A 15,567-nucleotide genomic window follows, 5' to 3' on the forward strand; every position below is an offset into this window, starting at 1 on the left:
AACCCCTGCTTTTAGAGACCTCTATCCTGTCCCCCCTCCGTCTCCTCTTTTCTAAGCTGAACAGTCCCAGTCTCTGTAGCCTCTCTTCATATGGGACCTGTTCCCAACCCCTGATCATGTTAGTTGCCCTCCCCTCTCCCAGCCTTTCTCTTCCCCTCTCCCACCTCCTTTTCCCAGTCTCCCCCAGTTTTGTTCAGTAAAGACAGAGTCAATGTTGGAAGAAACGTTATCTTTATTTTGTACATCAATAAGAAGGGGGGCTAGGGAAGGGTAAGTGGAAGGAGGTGAGGGAGGAATGGGGTACGAGCCCCCGATGGGGAGGACTGGGCTGGCTCTGCGGGCTTCTGGGGGTGGAAGCTCTCCTGCAGCCCCCCGATTGCCCCCTCTCCCCAGATGGCAGCCTGCGGCAAGTGCAGCCGGGCTGATGGCCGAGTGGTGTGATGTGCCCAGTGTGGGTACTCCGGGCACTCCAAGCCAGAACTTCTTTGCAAGCGGGGCACCCCTTAGAACTGTCTGTCCGGGGTGGGGGTCGGGACCCTTTAAATGCAGCCCTCGGCTAGCCTGAGACAGCAGCTCCACGCTCTAAGTCCTCCTCTGATGCCCTGCCGGCACTGCTTCCGGCCATCCTTAAGCCCTGTTCTGGGTCCACTCAATGTGGACTTGCTAGTTCAAATTAGCAAAACGCTAATTTGAACTAGTTTTTAGTTCTAGACGCGTTAGTTCGAATTAGCTTAGTTCGAATTAAGTAATTCGAACTAAGTTAGTTCGAACTAGCGCTGTAGTGTAGACGTACCCTCAGTTATTGCAGAGGGTGAGTAACCCGCCCTTTCAGTGTGCCAGAGGAGGGTACAGATGGGGGATGGGGTACTAGAGAGCAAGCTGGAAATGAGGGATGCAGAGTCTGGGTGGGAGATAGCATGCAGGAAATGGCTTGGGTTGGGGGATGCAGGCTCTGCATGGGAAGTGGGGTGGGGATGCGGAATCTAGATGGGAGGTCGAGTGCAGGAGTGGGGTGGGGGCGGAGGGTCTGGCTGGGAGGTAGGGCACAGGAGCAGGGGTGGGGTGGGGATGCAGGGTCTGGACCAGAGGCAGGGTTGCAGGAATGGGCTGGGGTGGGCATAAGGGGTCTGGGTGGGAGGAGGGGTGCAGAAGTGGACTGGTGGTGGAGATGAATGCTCTCCCTTCCCCCAGCCAGTGGGAGTGATGGGAGTGCCTACAAGTTAGCAGAAGGATAGAGCTTCCATGTGCTAGATTCCCTGTGCTGCCATTCCCCCAGCTGCAGGGGGAGGGGGTACAGCACCGCGCAGCACTGCCTCCTCCCTCCGCCAGGCAGAACATGCAACTTGCCTTGACTCAGCCACAGGCTTCCCACTCCTGGGTTATAGATTTTTCTGATAAGCCATAAACTGAGTCATTTCATAACTTTTAATGTCTAGCAAAAAGGAGCAGGAGTCAGGGCTGGGGGTTGGGAGTGTGGAGGGTTTGGGGGGGGGCTCAGGGGCAGGGGGTGGATGCCATTTGCTGCCCAGGACAGTGGGGGATACACAGCCTATCTGCTAGCTTCTTCCCAGGGGTGGCCAGTGGCAGAGGGAGTTTGGGGGAAGAGGCAGGGAACAGCAGAGGCGGGGTAGGGCCAGTGCCTGGAGTGGAGGGGCATTGTCCCAGTCTTCCCCAGGCTAGGGGTGGTGCAGGGAGGAGTCACATGGCGGGTTGCTCATGTTGCTGGTGCCCCCCAGGGTCCTTCCTGACCAGTTGCCCCTGCAATAGAAGAGCAGAACAAGCATGGTCATTTTAATCATCTGAGTCAGATGCCACCAACCAAAAGCTGAGTTTGTATTTCAGGCTCTGTTGTTTTCGCACCAAAGTGCTGCTCTGTTCAGACTTCTCATAGCGAACGCCACACCTCGTCCCTCTCAGATTGTGGAAGGCACTTTGGGTTCCTAAGCCTTGGGGTGAGTGCGGCAGCTCTCTTTAGAAAGCTCACTGTGCAGTGAAGGTGTTTTCAAAAATAACATGTGCTGGGGCATCATCTGTGACTGCTAGAACACGAATTACATGGCAGAATGTGGTAAAACAGAGCATGCAACATTCAAGTCTCCCCCAGGGAGTTCAGGCGCAAATTTAATTAACTCATCATTTTTAATGAGTGTCATCTGCATGAACTCATGTCCTCTGGAATGGCGGCTGAAGAATGAGGGAATATACAAATGCATAGCGTATCTGGCATGCAGCTCTCATTTTTTCCCACCCCTGAGTGGTTTGAATTTTGTTATGTGCACCAATATGGAGGTGAGGTGCAGCATATCACTTACATATGGCTGGGGTGGGGACAAGGGGTTCTGAGACTCAGGCCTGGGGCAGAGGGCTGGGATGAAGGAGTGGGAAGGCTCTGTCTGGGGGGTGCGGACTCTAGGGCGAGGCTGGGCATGAAGGGCTCAGGACTGGGGCACAGTGTTGGAGTGCAAAGGCTCTGTCTGAGGGCGTGGGCTCAGGGGTGAGGCTGGAGGGGGCCAGGTCAGGACATGGGGCTTTTGCGGTCAGGGTGGTTAAGCACTGGAATAAATTGCCTAGGGAGGTTGTGACCTCTCTATCACTGGAGATATTTAAGAGCAGGTTGAACCAGTCATGGCTGTGGAGAGGGGGTCAGTCCTGGACTGATTGTGGCAGGGAAGGTCTGGGGCTGGGTGGCTCCAACCTCTCTGGCCCTGGTGGGGGAAAAGGGGAGAGGAAGAGGGAACAGGTCCAGGCTGCATGGGCCACTCTGGCTATGATGGGAGGAGTCTCCAGGTGTGGCCATGAGGGTTCCAAGTCTGGCCATGATAGGGAGGCTCTGGGACCAGTCTGCCCAGGCCGCAGTTGTATTTGGTCTGGTGGTGAAGTGCTTGGTTCAGGCTGTCTCTCCCCTGGCCATCAGGCTGGAAGTGAAGCTGAGGGTGAGGCAACCCTCCTCTCTGCCTTGTGCGGATTCCATGACCACCTCTTTGATGGTAACTAGGCAGCTGTGCAGCCACATGGCTGCCCAGGCTACAGAGAACTTATCTGGCATCTACAAAAGTTCCATGCAAATGCTTGTTCTCACTGTAAGGTGGAGTGGTAAGTAAGAAGCAGGCAGCAGCATCACCCATAAATGTAAACAAACTTGTTTGTCTTAGCAATTGGCTGAACAAGAGGTAGGACTAAATGGACTTGTAGGTGCTAAAGTTGACATTGTTTTGGTTTGGAGTTCAATTATGTAACCCCAAAAAATCAGACTTTCATGATAAAAAGATTTCACTACAGTACATGTCTGAGGTAAATTGAAATCATTTTAAGAGTTCAAATACAGGTTGAAACTCTCTAGTCTGGCACTCTCTGGTGTTGCAACATCCGTGGTCCAGCATGATTTTAATTAACCCGGTGTCCACTTATTATGGGTGTGGCCAAGTTTCCTGAGGTCCCATAAAGTTTTTTACAGCCACCAGTCTTCGCTCTCAGTGTTCTGTGCTGCTGTTTTGGTCTAATTTACCCCTACATATTTTCTAAGAGCCTAATAAGCCATGGAAGTGTTGGTAATGCTGCTAGATAATATTGACCTCCCATGGTTTGTCAAATTCTCTGGTTCAGCATAGGTCAGGTCCCAGGGGTGCTACTGATTGGTTCACCCTGTATTTGTAATAAAAATAATATCCAGTGAGTACTGTACATTTTTTATTCTTTGTTGTAATTGAAATAAAATATATTTAAAACGTAGAAAAAAATCAAAAATATTTAATACATTTCAATTAGTATTCTGTTGTTTAACAGTGTGATTAAATGTGATTGTGATTCATGTTTTATCACAAGTAATTTTTGAGTTGCGTGATTTAACTGTGATTAATTGACACTACTAGTTTTAAGTAATAAAAAATAATGATAGCTGTATAACAAATGAAAAAATAGATCTGATTTAAGGGTATTTTTCCCCTTTGTATTAAAATTTCTTGATATTTTAAGTAATATGATATAGTGGGTTTTATAATGAATCTCAACACAATATTAATTTTATAAAAGAGAATTTAAAGTATTTTTCTTTAAATATTTATATTTAGTATTCTTTGATTAATGCTTGACAAGCTTAATTTTAAGGAGAATTTTAAAGGCAACGTATCACAAAAATGGCTTTCATTATATTTCAGATACATCCTGGGTCTTAATAAATGAAGATATACAAAATCATATTTTAATATCATTTTTATTTTCATGAACAATTAGATAATTTGAAAACTGCTATCAGCTCATGAGGGCAGAGCATCCACCAGCTGATATATGTAGAAAGTAAGGGTTACATAGGAAAACACATTTAACCTGCAAAATTCCTTTGACCTTCTGGTGGCTGGCAACTAAAACTGAATGGCTGGAGCCTGCCGACGAATACATACAGGCATTCACATGAGTCACCCCACATGTTGCAACAAGAGGATGCACATAAATAAAATTTCTTGTGCATAAATACTATTGGATTGATGTATTGATGGATACCGTTTCTGCCTACTTACTTGGTTCAACCAGTAAAATTGCAGCTTGCAAATGAGAAAGATAGGAAGGGGAATGCTTGGCTGAGTTACTCTGATGTCATAGTAAGGTTTGACTGTCTTGTGTTGGTGTTTTGCATCAATGCAGCAAGAAGGGTGCAATCCCACAGTGCTAGAGGAATGTGAAAAGTGACATGCACTGATGTGGCTAACCTTAGATTGCTCTGTTGTCACGTGGAAACAGAACGGGTCTTGTGCCAGTGTCACAAGTACTGGTTCCATCTTAGAGGTAGAAGAGGAGGAGCTGGACTGCTTTGAAATAGTGACCATAATATAATCAAATGTAACATCCCTGTGGCAGGAAAAACAGCAGCACAACCCCCTTAGCATTTAATTTCAGAAAGAAGTATGCAAAAATGAGCAGGTAATTTAAGCAGAAATTGAAGGTACATTGCCAAAAATTAAATCCCTGCAAGCTGTATGGAAACTTTTTAAAGGCATCATAATAGAGGCTCAACTTAAATGTATACCCCAAACTAAAAACTCAAAAAGAGAACCAAAAAAGTAACACCGTGCCTCTCATTGCCTCTTACAACAAAGTAAGAGAAGCAGAGCGAGGCAAAAAGGCATATTTTTAAGAGGTGGATCCTAGTGAGGAAAATAGAAAGGAGCATAAACTCTGGCAAATGACACGTATAAATATAATTAGGAAGGCCAAAAAAGAATTTGAAGAAAAGCTAGCCAAAGACTCAGGAAGTAACAGAAAAAACAAACAAACAAAAACAAATCAAAAAGTACATCAGAATCAGGAAGCCTCCGAAACAACCAGTGGGGCCACTGGATGATTGAGATTCTAAAGGAGCCCTCCAGGATGATAAGATCATTGCAGAGAAGCTAAATTAATTTTTGCATCTGTCTTCACAGCTGAGGACATGAGGGAATCCTGAGCCATTCTTTTTATGTGAAAACATTCACTCAATTTGCAGTTGCAGTCAAAAAAGCAAACTGAACTTTGGGAATAGTTAAGAAAGGGCTCGATAACAAGACAGAATAAGACAGAGAATATCTTATTGCCTTTATATAAATCCATGGTACGCCCACATCTTGAATACGGATATGGTCACCTTATTTCAAAAAAGATATATTGAAATAGGAAAAGGTTCAGAAAATGGCAACAAAAATAATTAGGAGTATGGAATAGTTCCAGTATGAGGAGAGATTAATAAGACTGTGACTTTTTATCTTAGAAAAGAGATGAGAGAGGGAGCATATTATAGAGGTCTATAAAATCACAACTGGGGTGAAGAAAGTATATAAAGAAGTATTATTTACTTCTTCCCATAATACAAAAAGTAAGGGCCACCAAATAAAATTAATAGTCAGAAGTTTTAAAACAAACAAAAGGAAGTATTTCTTTACACAACACACAGTGAATCTGTGGAACTCCTTGGCAGGGGATGTTGTGATGGCCAAGAATATAACAGGGTTCAAGAAAGAGCTAGATAAATTCATGGAGGGTAGGTCCATCAGTGGCTATTTGCCAGAATGGGGAGGGATGGTGTTCCTAGCCTCTCTTTGATAGAAACTGGGGAATGGATCACTTGATAGTTACCTGGTCTGTTGATTCCCTCATGGGGCATTTGGAATTGGACACTGTTGGAAGATAGGATACTGGGCTAGATGGACCTTTGGTCTGACCCAGAGTATGTCTAGACTACAATGATCTATCAGAAAATTGTGCTCCACAATTTATGTACCTTTTTCTGATAGTTTTTTCAAAAGAGGCTTTTCTGAAATTTGGCCCGTCTACACTGGGTCAAATTTTGGAAAATCCTCCTCTTCTGGAAGAGCCTTTCGTCCTTGTGGGAAGAGGAAGAGAGGGCATCCGAAAAAACACATCTGCTCTTCTGAAAAAAAAAAAAAAAAAAAAAAAAGTGGAAGCGCAGATGTGTTTCCTGGACACGGCGGAGTTTTTCCGGGATACCTCCAGTACCCCGGAAAAACCCCATAGTGTAGACATAGCCCGAGTGTGGTCATTCTTATGTCTGAAGAATACAGATTTTGGCATTTTTATCATTTGACAAACAGGAACCAGAATCTGGATGGACTCCTGGCTGCTGGAAGAAGAACAAGAGTTTTCCCTCATTCCGCAGCCAGGGTTTGGTTTGCTAATGGCTGGGAAGATGTGGAGCGTTGCCTTTTTGCAGGATCATTTGTACTGTGGGTTTGCACCTGAATGTGCGAAAACTGCCTGTTGTGTCTGGTGAATCAGGAGGAATGAGCAGACACGCGATACCAGAGGAGATCCTGTTCGGATGGCTCCAGACAGTCCAAGGGCTACGATCATCGGGTTCAGAGCAGAGTCAGCAGTTGCACAGCTCTTGCCTTGGAGGACAGAACTATTGTGCACAGAAGATTGCTCAGAGCAATGCACATCAGCTCAGTGAGGATCCATATGGAAACTCCCACATCTGCTATTTATCCTTCCGCCAAAGCATTCACATTTAGGTGCCTAAAGAAAGTGGCTGATTTCAGAGGAGCGGAGACCATTTGCTCCAGTACCAGACTAGAGTTACATGTGGATCTAGGTGTGGTGGCCTGGCTGCATTGCAGAGCCCTCCCTATTGGATTGGAGGTTCCTTATCAAGCAAAATCCTGGGAACCAGCTGGTTATTCTGCTGCAAATTCACTGGCTGGGTGTAGCGTCCCTCCATCGACCTGTGCTGCGAACCTCACTTGGGAGCTGGAGAAGCTTGGAGAGGCCACACCTAGCTGGACCCAGAGTCAGGTTCTTAGTCATGCCTAGTGTCAGACCTGGGCGAAAATTGTATTTAAAATATCAGTAAAGTCTCTAATGCCCCTCCCCCCTTCGCACAGGAATTTGAATGTGTGATTTTTGTGCTCTTGATTTCCAACTAGCCAAGCTAGTGGAATCTACTGGCTCCAACCAGCCAGAGCCAGTAGACTCCCCCGCCCCCTACAGAGACTCCTCTTCTCCACTGAGAACTGGTGCTCAGCAGTTCTGAACATGAGCCTTGGGATGTATGCGCTCTCTGGGCTCCTGCTGCCCAGAGCTGAGTTGCAAGTGCAACTCACACACCTGCTGGGTGTGCCGTGCTGTCCCATGAGTGGCCCTTGGACCACTTACAGCGAGAATAATGAGTCTGCTCTACAGCCTTAGTTGTGAGCCCTCTGCCTTTTAGCTCCTGCGGTAGAAGCTCATGCGCTCAGCTCCAGAGGTCCTAGGCTTGATTCTGCCTGTAGGCGTTATACAGAGGCGTGCTGGGCTTACCAAGGGCCTTAGTGGCACCGCAGAGCAGATCAGTGCTACGAGATGGGATGCCACACAGCACGTATGCCAGCCGAGTGCATTGAGCAGCATGCAAGTGCGTTCTGCCCAAGCAGCAATTTACCAGTATGCAGGGCTACCCAGGGTCAGACGTTTCTGATGCAAGTTCTTAGACACTTAAGACATGGATGTTCTCATCTCTCTACTTAGTCCTCTGGAGTTGGATTTCACCCAGTCTATGAACTGCCTTCCCATTGGCACTAAAGCAAGAAGCCAAAGGTCTGCAAATGTGGCTGGACTAAGGCATCACCCAGGACAACAGCTCAGGTCAGTTCTAGTGCGGCACATACACTCTGTCTGCCAGCACTCGCTCGCCCTTCCTTGGCTCCCCCCGCTCACTCCCCAGAGCTAGCTAGCAGCTTACAAGGGGATGAGACTGGAGGAGGAAGTACGGCCAGGAAGAAGCTGCTTGATGCTATAGACCAGGAGTGGGAACATAAGGCCTGGGGGCCGGATGCAGCCTCCGGCTTGTCTGGATCTGGCCTCCAAGGCTCAGGGCTCTTCCCGGCATCGGGAAGCCATGCTGGTGCTTAAGCCGTCCCCACCCCCTGCTTCTCTCCCTGCGGGGCTGAAGCACACAAAATCTACTAGCCTGGGTCCCACTAGGCTCTGGAGTCTTTCCCCTTCTCAGTCAGGGGCCATGTCAGTGCGGATTTGGTTTTTTGTTTTTTCTTTAAAGTTTCTCACTTGTGTGTGCCCCCGACTGATTTTTTCTGTGGGTCAGTGGCCCCTGACTCAGAAAAGGTTCCCCAGCCCTGCTCTAGACAATGGAGCCGCTTCAGGTTCTAAGAAGCATCTGGGCACGTTTGTGGGGATGCCTGCGGTGGAGCGTCATCCTCTAGGCTAGAGGGAGCAGCTGGCAGGGCTGCTGCTGGAAGGTGGGATGATCAGCTCCTCTCTGGCGTTTCCAGCACAGCTCCCCAAAGCCAGCACATCGGGCTGGTCTCTCTCCGTGGCTTCCAGCACCTGATGAAATAGGAAGTGGGAAAAACAGGGCCATTCTGGTGGCCCAAACGGAGCCCTCTTATCTAGGCAGTTGCTGCTGGCAAATGGGAGAGACTCCCAAGCTGAGGGCAGGTTACACGGACACAGGTAACTCCCAGAGATCCCTTCTTGTGTTATCCAGTCCTGCTGCAGGATGTATGGATGAGACATGCCAGGCAGTTCCCATCAGCAGGCCAAGCACTGGGCGCAAATGGGCATGAGTGGGCCCCTTGGAGCCTTTCTGGGGGGCCGGGGGCACTTGCCCTGCAGACAGAGGACTGGTTTATAACTGGCTATTTTTATCTGCTAGTCAAAAATAAATTATCTTGCAAAAGAGTTTTATACACATGATCCCACAAGCTTGTTACAAGCCAAATGGTCCGGGCCTGGCTTGGATTTCTGCCTCTGCTAGAGACCCCGTTTTCTCCAGGTCTTTGTCAAAGGACTGAGGAAGTGAGAGGTTCCTGTGCTGAGAAGTCATCATTGTACCAAAGGAGGCGCCTGCTCGTCCTGCCCCGGCCGGGGCGGCTCAGGAGAAGAATAGCATCTGCGGCGCTGGGGCGCTTTATTCCTGGCTTCATTTATGTTTTGTTCTGTTTGAGGCAGAAGCATGGTGCTTGTCTGTCCCACATCCCAGGAGCGCCTAGGGAGAGAGATCCAGAGTCAGCCGCAGTCAGGCAACCCCTGCAAAGCAACCACTTTGCTCCCAGACCGGCAATTGAGAACCCTCTCTCCGCATGGCACATCCCCTACACCCCAGGGAAAATCCTCCTTCTTCCCATGGACAATCCTCCCCACAGAACACTCCCTCTGTGCCCAATGGGGAGTCTCCCTCCCCCCACCCCGGGGAAATCCCCTCCCCCACTGCGAACTGGTGTGCAGCAGCTCTGAACATGAGCCTTGGCACGTATGCTCTCCCTGCTGCCCAGGGCTGAGTTGCAGACGTCCCTAGAGCCTCAAGTGGTGCAGCAGAGCAGGGCAGTGCTACGGGATGGGGGGGGGCACAGCAAGCATGCTGTGTTGGGAGCATTCAGCAGCAATGCAAGCGTGTTCTGCCCAAGCAGCAGCTGCTTACGAGTGCCTGCACGGTTACCGAGCACAGGCAGGGCAAAGGGACCCAACATGGAATGAGCCAGGTCCTGAACTGACCCCCTGGTCTCATGCAAACTGCTTCTTTTTGACTCGTTCAACAGACAGCACTCAGTGGTGCAGCCTGTCCCGCCGTGGTTCCAGGGCTTCGGCTCAGCACTGAATGAGAAGGAAGGGTCCCCACCCCCTTCTGAGCCAGCGTGCACCCTCCTGCAGCAGCCACTGTGCTGTGCTTGGAGGGTCGCCACTCAAGGCCACATGTAGCTAGTCCTCCAGGCCAGCACACCCTTTCGGCCCAGAGGCTGGGAATGGGGCACATTAGAGCACAGGGTGGTGTTGGAAGCTTGCACTGTGCTGCCCATTCGGTGCCTTCTCTGGAACTGCAGGCTGTGGTCTACAGGGCAGTCAAACAGCCCCTCTCCCAGCAGCAGCACCTCAGTCACTCTCAGCCCCCTCACAGCTTGGGACAGGGATAGGGTTGCCAGATGTTTGAAACAAAAATACCGAATTCCCCTCCCCCTCAAAAATAAACAAACAAACAGGAAAAAATTCTGTTGAAGGGGGAAAAAAGGGAGGGAGACCAAAGTTGTTGAGAAAAAAAAAAAGACTCCAAGGACTTATTAAGCCAAATAACTAACTAACTAACTAAATAAAAATAAAACAGCATTAAAACAGCATGTCCCCTTTAAAAGTGAGTGCAGGGGTTGGAGAGTTTGAGCACTAAGACCCAGGGGAAGCTTCCCCTCGGTCTTTTGGCCATCAGCCATTTTTTGCTGGCAGTCTTGGGGAACCAGGTAAGCATGGAGGCTGGGGGGTGTTGGGAGCCAGGGGAGGGCTTGGGGGAGGAGCATGGAGTTGCCATGTGCCAGGCATTTTCACCTCCTGGCCAGGGAAAAAATCAGAAAATACTGAACATTTCAAGTGCCCGGTATTCTCTGGATTTTTTTTACTGGACAGGAGGTGAAAATACCGGACTGTCCGGGTGAATACCGGATACCAGGCAACCCTAGGCTGCTGTCGGGTGGGCCCTCAGGGGAAGTCTGGACTGTTAAAAGTCAGGTCAGGGACCCAGTGGGGGCCCATGGCTAAGGCGGGCACCCTACCTGCCATGGCTCCTGGAAGTGGCTGCTAGGGAGATAACTCAGCATGGTTTTGTTACAGACTTATATTGCTATAACTGTAGCGTAGGCCTGGCTCTGTCAATGATAACTTGGAACAAAGTTACCTTCAATGCTTATGGATCATGTTTTAACAAATAAAGCACAAGATGGGATGTTAACTGGTGTGTGCTAGAAACCACACCAGGATACAGGATGACCATCTTATGCACCTCTCTACAACAGGTGGGGAAAATGCTGTGTGGTCATGGGGGGGCTTCAATTTTGTTGGTACTAAAACATCCTGGGCATTTTTCAACACTATAGATAATTTCCTATGTCAAAAAGTGTCAGGGAATTCTATAGCAGACCTTCTTCTAACAGTAAGTGACCACAGAACTAAAATTTAATGCTAGCTTTAACAGGGCCAGTTTTCCAAAGCTGAAAACAATTATGAGCCAAATTAACTGGGAGGAAGAATTTAATCAGAAAAATGTGAACGATAATTAAAAATTATGAACATTTTACTAAATGCCCAAACAGCCACAATGAGGAAGAAGACCATATTGGTTAAATGAAAATGGACTTGGTTTTGAGAGAAAATGAAAGCAATTATCAAATATAGCATGTAACAAATGGAAGAAAGAGGCAATTGATAGTAATGAGTAATGAATATAAAAGAAGCTGGAAGTGTAGAAAAATTATAAGGAACGCAAAGGAATACAAAGAAAAATCTGTGGTCAGCAGAGTTAGGGACAATGAAAAGCATTTTGAAAGTATATTAGGAACAAAAATAAACCTAAAAATGACATTCTTCCCTTATTAATGGACATGGTAAAATTACCAAAAATAATTGGTCTATATTTAGAAAAAAAAAAAGAGAGGTGCCCATACCATGGAATGAGGATAATACTCTGTTCAGTACACTTGTAACTCAGAAGGATTTTAAACAACAACTTTCAACGTGAGCCATTTTTAGATCAGCAGGTCCAGGGAACTTGCACCCAAGAGTTTCAAAAGAGAAGGCTGAGGGGCTTGCTGAACCATTGATGATGTTTTTCAGTAAGACTGCACCAGGCACAGAGAATGGGGGCTGTAGCTTGGGAGGCAGTGACTGGAAGAGATTTGGGAGTTGTGGTGGCTGAACATGAGCTCCCAGCATGACACAATACCCAAAAGGGCTAACATGATCCAGGGGAATCTCAAGTAGGAATATTGGGAACAGGTGCTACTGCTGCTGGGATGCTGTTGTGGTGCCCACAGTTCAAGAGTTTGTTATATTGGATAGGGCCCCGGGAAGAGCATGATGGAATGGATATAGCGAAGGACTTGAGGAGCTCAATCTGTGTTGTTTAGCAAAGAAAAGATTAAGGAATGATGTGATCACAGTCTATAAGCCCTGGTCTACACTAGGCTCTTTTTCGAAATAGCCCCCCAACGTTGAATTTATAAGTGGGGCATCCACACTACCAAGCCTGTTATTTCAAAATAACGGGCAGTGGAATTTGAACGCTGCACTCCTGCTTTTCACAAGGAGGAATGCTAATTCCGAAATAGCAATTTCAAAATAACAGTAATTTGGATGCTCTAGTGCCACTAATACAAAATATTTGGCCTGCAGAGATCTCTCATAACTGCAGCTCTGACTGCTTTGGTCACATCAGGCATCTCCACTGCTCTCCTCCTCCTATGGAGCTCTAAGGCTGTGTCTACACTGGCATGATTTTGCGCAAATACTTTTAATGGAAAAGTTTTTCCGTTAAAAGTATTTGTGCAAGAGAGTGTCTATACTGGCATGTGCCTCTGCGCAAAAGATTTCTTTCTTGTGCAAGAAAGTTCCAATGGCCATTTTAGCCATCGGGCTTTCTTGCGCAAGAAATTAACTTGGCTGTCTACACTGGCCCTCTTGTGCAAGAATACTTGCGCAAGAGGGCTTATCCCTGAGCGGGAGCATTGACATATTTGCGCAAGAACCACTGATTTTGTACATTACAAAGTCAGTGTTCTTGCGCAAATACTCACGGCCAGTGTAGACAGGTGGCAGGATTTTGTACAAAAGTGGTTGCTTTTGTGCAAAATCTTGCCAATGTAGACATTGCCTAAATGTCCTAGGAAGAGGAGAAAGGCTTCTCCCACATGGCCAGCTGCACAAGCCCTGTGCGAGAGACCAGGACCTGAGATAGACCCCAGAGCTCTCTCGCACCCTCCGATGGATGCCAGCACTTCAGCTGCTTCCATGGCCGCCACCGCCTAGGGACGCAGAAGAACTCTGGCCTGGAGTGGTGCAGAGGGCCTGAACCTTATCAAGGTGTGGGAGGAGGAGTCCAACCTCTCGGATCTCTAAACCAAGAAGCGCCATGCCGACATCTACGGCAGGATCGCAACCAGTGCGGGGCAGAGGCAGAACAGCTGGCCAGGGCTTGCGAGCAGCCAGACGCCAGTGCCATACAGAGAGCACATCAAGGGGCTGTGCTCATCTGGGAGACCTTGAGGGAGAGTTTCAGCCAAGGCCAGTTGTGAGACTGTCCTGCAGACCTCTCCACAAGAAATCCCTGCATTCCCTCTGTGTACCTTTCCTCCCCCATCTGCCCTCCCTTCCCACTTTCCCCTCCCCCGCAGAGCAAATAAAAGAGCCCTCTTGTTAACAAACAAGTCTGTTTATTAGGGGGTATAAAACAGGGGAGGGACTAGGGAAAGAACCTGGAATGGGGGAGGGAGGCTCAGGGATGGGGCTGAGACTAGTGCCTGCCCCGTTCAGCTCTGGAGGCTTCGGCTGCCCTCAAGGTCCCACTGCCCCATGTTCAGGGGCCCCAGCAGCCACTGGTAAGATTAGGAAGGAAAGCCAGAGGCGTGGGGGTGGGGTGGGCCAAGGAGATGGGGGCAATGTGGCTGGTGGCCATGCACAAGGTCATGCACTTCATCGCGGAGGTGAGGGAGAAGCACGTGGCCTTGTGCTGGCTCACCAGCCGGTCCCAGACAGCCTTCTGCTGTTCTTGGTCAGCCCAGTGCTCCTCTCGGTCAATGGCCCACTCCCAGCACTCCTCGTCGAGCCCCTGGACGAGGGACTGGAGGCAGCCATCTGCTCACGCAGAAGGTCCTCACAAGGTCCTCATCAGATCTTGTACATTTCAAAAGCAGAATTGCAGCAGCAGCAGCGCCAGTGGAGACTGCTTTGGTCCCTGCTCGCACTGTTTCCCATTGTTCCTCTATCTCCCTTGCCCCCATGGAGACTATGCTGGGGGGAACCGGCTTTGAAGCCAGTTTCTAACCAACACTGTCTCCTGCTCTCCACTTGCTGCCTCTCTCTGATAGAGATAGAGATGCAGCCGTGTTAGTCTGGTGTAGCTGAAACAAAAGACAGGACTATGTAGCACTTTAAAGATGGTTTATTAGGTGATGAGCTTTCGTGGGCCAGACCCACTTCCTCAGATCAATATGTGGAAGAAAATCGGCACAACCATATATACCAAAGTGATACAATCAAAACAAAAGTGAACGCATGTGAAATTGACAAATCAAATTTTAGAACAGAGTGGGGGTTAGGGGGGAAGGTAAGTTTCTGTGAGGTAATGACATTAGGGGTGATAATTGGGGAAGCTATCTTTGTAATGGGTGAGATAATTAGAGTCTTTGTTTAAACCCATGCATAAAGTGTCAAATTTAAGCATGAATGACAATTCTGAAGCTTCTCGTTGAAGTCTGGAGTTAAAGTCTCTTTGAAGCAACATCCCTATGGAGAACCATGATAACATCACAAGCATGGGATTGTTGTGTGCCCTCTCCTCTCTTGTGTAGGTACTAGCTTGGCAGGGTAGGTCTGCCAGCTTTCCCAATCGGATGCCATTGCTGCAAATGACATCTGGTCCGTCCAGTCAGGAAACTTGGCAACTCTAAAATTGGGGGCAGTAGGTAGGCAGGGAAATAGCTTAATCTCTGTTTTCCCAAGTATCACTCGGCAGGCGAGACTTGTCGCTTTCATGTGCTTGTTCACTAACAGTCTGGCCTGTGTAGGGCAGGCACTTGCCCAGGAGCTGTGCATGGATTCAGGAGCAGTTACCAGCTTACTCACCCCAATGGAAGGACAAATGCTCCAGCAGGGCCTGACTGGGAGCCAGAGGCTGCCTGCTTGCTGCTCCCTGGGGGAGTGGGACTGAACGGCCCATGTGATCCCAGTCAACTACCTTAAAACAGATGGCAGTGAAACCCGCAAAGCGGGGCGGAGCTGGCTGTGGCACAACGTGGGACTGATTGAAGGCAGCAGGCCCCAGGCTGAGGCCATTTCTCTTTCATCTCTGCAAACATCTGTTCCAGGGAGCGGAAGGAGCGAGGAAGATGATGATGATGATGATGATGATGGTGTCACTTGCTTAAAACAACTAACCTCCCCTCCCCACAGCATCTGCAGAGTCAGGAGGATGGAGAGGCTGCAGGCCTTGGCTTCTTATTTATTAGGAAGTTACCCACCCCCAGCTGGGCCAAGCTCTGAGCCCAGTGATCTGGGCAGTGAGAAGGCAAAGGGGATGGGACCAAGGTTCTGCCTGGACTAGACACATCCCTG

At 48.6% G+C, this 15,567-nt stretch overlaps 1 protein-coding gene across 2 annotated transcripts in view; it reads right to left on the bottom strand.

The window, feature by feature from the left end:
• Positions 1 to 329: 329 nt before the first annotated feature.
• Positions 330 to 15,567, bottom strand: part of LOC102463690 (twist-related protein 2-like) — a 40,261-nt gene continuing 25,023 nt past the window's right edge. Inside the window, exon 2 of one of the 2 annotated variants that reach the window (XM_075902091.2) lies at positions 330 to 1,758. The gene's annotated coding sequence lies outside the window, so the exon portion shown is untranslated. Of the gene's footprint in view, positions 1,759 to 4,194; positions 9,467 to 15,567 lie in introns of those variants that run through there. The other variant, XM_006134641.5, reaches the window with a different exon arrangement.

The sequence above is a fragment of the Pelodiscus sinensis genome, chromosome 31 (genome assembly GCF_052426305.1).
Source record: "Pelodiscus sinensis isolate ZL-2025 chromosome 31, ASM5242630v1, whole genome shotgun sequence".
In the NCBI taxonomy this organism is placed as follows: domain Eukaryota; kingdom Metazoa; phylum Chordata; order Testudines; family Trionychidae; genus Pelodiscus; species Pelodiscus sinensis.